This window comes from Anopheles nili, assembly GCF_943737925.1.
Source record: "Anopheles nili chromosome X unlocalized genomic scaffold, idAnoNiliSN_F5_01 X_unloc_2, whole genome shotgun sequence".
Taxonomy (NCBI): domain Eukaryota; kingdom Metazoa; phylum Arthropoda; class Insecta; order Diptera; family Culicidae; genus Anopheles; species Anopheles nili.
This window is the reverse complement of record NW_026525478.1, coordinates 90,181-95,000: the sequence shown is the minus strand read 5'-3', so window position 1 is coordinate 95,000 and position 4,820 is coordinate 90,181.

Below are 4,820 nucleotides of genomic sequence, written 5' to 3'. Positions count from 1 at the left end.
TTTGCACCCTTCTGCGGAAAGTTGTGTCTCGGTAAGCCTAAAAAGTCAGTAGAACACCACGAAACGATCCGACCACTCCTTCGACCTGTTTTTGGGTTTTGCAGTTTTCCATGGGGTATTTTGTATGGGGAAAACCGACCCATGCCCGTATCTCCGTACCTAAGCGTCTGACGGTCTTGGACCCCTTTAGGTAAAAGTTGCATTTCGTCGAGCTGAACATTTCACTAGAACATCGCGAAACGATCCAACGACTCCTTCTGGGAGTTTTTGGGGTCGGAAGGTCTTCTGGGACTTAGTCTCTGGAGCAACATTTCTGAAGCTCGGCACGAGCAACCACGCACGTGTCTTATATCTCCGTAAGTAAGGGTCTGACGGTCTTGGACACCTTTAGCAAAAAGTTGCGCCCTATCGAATGGAACATTTCACTAGAACACCACGAAACGATCCGACCACTCCTTCGACCTGTTTTGGGGTTTTGCAGTTTTCCATGGGGTATTTTGTATGGGGAAAACCGACCCATGCCCGTATCTCCGTACCTAAGCGTCTGACGGTCTTGGACCCCTTTAGGTAAAAGTTGCATTCCGTCGAGCTGAACATTTCACTAGAACATCGCGAAACGATCCGACGACTCCTTCTGGGAGTTTTTGGGGTCCGAAGGTTTTCTGGGACTTAGTCTCTGGAGCAACATTTCTGAAGCTCGGCACGAGCAACCACGCACGTGTCTTATATCTCCGTAAGTAAGGGTCTGACGGTCTTGGACACCTTTAGCAAAAAGTTGCGTATAACCATCCTCTTCAATACTCTCGAACACTGTAACTCGATCCGACCACTCCTTGGTACACTTTTGTGGGTTGCCAGTTTCGGTTGGGACTTAGTCTCTAGAGACCAAATTCTGAAGCTCGGCGTGGGTACCGACTTTTCGTGCACGTCCGAGGGCCTCGAGCGCCCCGAGAACCCGGACCTTCAGGATTTTGGCCATTTTTGGGGGTGCACAAAAGTGTTCGTAATCAACCTCGGATTGTACTTTTCATCATCTAGGGGCACCGTAGGGACCGAAAAAAATGGTTTCGCATGATAGTCCACCTCGACCCATGTCGACCCTTGCGCGACCCCGACCTTCAGGATTTTGCTCTACGGAAGGGGTCTACCCTTGCGCGACCCCGACCTTCAGGATTTTGCTCTACGGAAGGGGGTGCACAAAAGTGTTCGTAATCAACCTCGGATTGTACTTTTCATCATCTAGGGGCACCGTAGGGACCGAAAAAAGTGGTTTCGCATGATAGTCCACCTCGACCCATGTCGACCCTTGCGCGACCCCGACCTTCAGGATTTTGCTCTACGGAAGGGGGTCGACTTGTGCGCAACCCCGACCTTCAGGATTTTGCTCTACGGAAGGGGGTGCACAAAAGTGTTCGTAATCAACCTCGGATTGTACTTTTCATCATCTAGGGGCACCGTAGGGACCGAAAAAAGTGGTTTCGCATGATAGTCCACCTCGACCCATGTCGACCCTTGCGCGACCCCGACCTTCAGGATTTTGCTCTACGGAAGGGGGTGCACAAAAGTGTTCGTAATCAACCTCGGATTGTACTTTTCATCATCTAGGGGCACCGTAGGGACCGAAAAAAGTGGTTTCGCATGATAGTCCACCTCGACCCATGTCGACCCTTGCGCAACCCCGACCTTCAGGATTTTGCTCTACGGAAGGGGGTCGACTTGTGCGCAACCCCGACCTTCAGGATTTTGCTCTACGGAAGGGGGTGCACAAAAGTGTTCGTAATCAACCTCGGATTGTACTTTTCATCATCTAGGGGCACCGTAGGGACCGAAAAAAGTGGTTTCGCATGATAGTCCACCTCGACCCATGTCGACCCTTGCGCGACCCCGACCTTCAGGATTCTGCTCTACGGAAGGGGGTCTACTTGTGCGCAACCCCGACCTTCAGGATTTTGCTCTACGGAAGGGGGTGCACAAAAGTGTTCGTAATCAACCTCGGATTGTACTTTTCATCATCTAGGGGCACCGTAGGGACCGAAAAAAGTGGTTTCGCATGATAGTCCACCTCGACCCATGTCGACCCTTGCGCAACCCCGACCTTCAGGATTTTGCTCTACGGAAGGGGGTCGACTTGTGCGCAACCCCGACCTTCAGGATTTTGCTCTACGGAAGGGGGTGCACAAAAGTGTTCGTAATCAACCTCGGATTGTACTTTTCATCATCTAGGGGCACCGTAGGGACCGAAAAAAGTGGTTTCGCATGATAGTCCACCTCGACCCATGTCGACCCTTGCGCGACCCCGACCTTCAGGATTTTGCTCTACGGAAGGGGGTGCACAAAAGTGTTCGTAATCAACCTCGGATTGTACTTTTCATCATCTAGGGGCACCGTAGGGACCGAAAAAAGTGGTTTCGCATGATAGTCCACCTCGACCCATGTCGACCCTTGCGCGACCCCGACCTTCAGGATTTTGCTCTACGGAAGGGGGTGCACACTTGTGCGACCCCGACCTTCAGGATTTTGCTCTACGGAAGGGGGTGCACAAAAGTGTTCGTAATCAACCTCGGATTGTACTTTTCATCATCTAGGGGCACCGTAGGGACCGAAAAAAGTGGTTTCGCATGATAGTCCACCTCGACCCATGTCGACCCTTGCGCGACCCCGACCTTCAGGATTTTGCTCTACGGAAGGGGGTCGACTTGTGCGCAACCCCGACCTTCAGGATTTTGCTCTACGGAAGGGGGTGCACAAAAGTGTTCGTAATCAACCTCGGATTGTACTTTTCATCATCTAGGGGCACCGTAGGGACCGAAAAAAGTGGTTTCGCATGATAGTCCACCTCGACCCATGTCGACCCTTGCGCGACCCCGACCTTCAGGATTTTGCTCTACGGAAGGGGGTCTACTTGTGCGCAACCCCGACCTTCAGGATTTTGCTCTACGGAAGGGGGTGCACAAAAGTGTTCGTAATCAACCTCGGATTGTACTTTTCATCATCTAGGGGCACCGTAGGGACCGAAAAAAGTGGTTTCGCATGATAGTCCACCTCGACCCATGTCGACCCTTGCGCGACCCCGACCTTCAGGATTTTGCTCTACGGAAGGGGGTCTACTTGTGCGCAACCCCGACCTTCAGGATTTTGCTCTACGGAAGGGGGTGCACAAAAGTGTTCGTAATCAACCTCGGATTGTACTTTTCATCATCTAGGGGCACCGTAGGGACCGAAAAAAGTGGTTTCGCATGATAGTCCACCTCGACCCATGTCGACCCTTGCGCGACCCCGACCTTCAGGATTTTGCTCTACGGAAGGGGGTGCACACTTGTGCGACCCCGACCTTCAGGATTTTGCTCTACGGAAGGGGGTGCACAAAAGTGTTCGTAATCAACCTCGGATTGTACTTTTCATCATCTAGGGGCACCGTAGGGACCGAAAAAAGTGGTTTCGCATGATAGTCCACCTCGACCCATGTCGACCCTTGCGCGACCCCGACCTTCAGGATTTTGCTCTACGGAAGGGGGTGCACAAAAGTGTTCGTAATCAACCTCGGATTGTACTTTTCATCATCTAGGGGCACCGTAGGGACCGAAAAAAGTGGTTTCGCATGATAGTCCACCTCGACCCATGTCGACCCTTGCGCGACCCCGACCTTCAGGATTTTGCTCTACGGAAGGGGGTGCACAAAAGTGTTCGTAATCAACCTCGGATTGCACTTTTCATCATCTAGGGGCACCGTAGGGACCGAAAAAAGTGGTTTCGCATGATAGTCCACCTCGACCCATGTCGACCCTTGCGCGACCCCGACCTTCAGGATTTTGCTCTACGGAAGGGGGTCTACTTGTGCGCAACCCCGACCTTCAGGATTTTGCTCTACGGAAGGGGTCTACCCTTGCTCGACCCCGACCTTCAGGATTTTGCTCTACGGAAGGGGGTGCACAAAAGTGTTCGTAACCAACCTCGGATTGTACTTTTCATCATCTAGGGGCACCGTAGGGACCGAAAAAAGTGGTTTCGCATGATAGTCCACCTCGACCCATGTCGACCCTTGCTCGACCCCGACCTTCAGGATTTTGCTCTACGGAAGGGGGTGCACAAAAGTGTTCGTAATCAACCTCGGATTGTACTTTTCATCATCTAGGGGCACCGTAGGGACCGAAAAAAGTGGTTTCGCATGATAGTCCACCTCGACCCATGTCGACCCTTGCGCGACCCCGACCTTCAGGATTTTGCTCTACGGAAGGGGGTCTACTTGTGCGCAACCCCGACCTTCAGGATTTTGCTCTACGGAAGGGGGTGCACAAAAGTGTTCGTAATCAACCTCGGATTGTACTTTTCATCATCTAGGGGCACCGTAGGGACCGAAAAAAGTGGTTTCGCATGATAGTCCACCTCGACCCATGTCGACCCTTGCGCGACCCCGACCTTCAGGATTTTGCTCTACGGAAGGGGGTGCACACTTGTGCGACCCCGACCTTCAGGATTTTGCTCTACGGAAGGGGGTGCACAAAAGTGTTCGTAATCAACCTCGGATTGTACTTTTCATCATCTAGGGGCACCGTAGGGACCGAAAAAAGTGGTTTCGCATGATAGTCCACCTCGACCCATGTCGACCCTTGCGCGACCCCGACCTTCAGGATTTTGCTCTACGGAAGGGGGTGCACAAAAGTGTTCGTAATCAACCTCGGATTGTACTTTTCATCATCTAGGGGCACCGTAGGGACCGAAAAAAGTGGTTTCGCATGATAGTCCACCTCGACCCATGTCGACCCTTGCGCGACCCCGACCTTCAGGATTTTGCTCTACGGAAGGGGTCTACCCTTGCGCGA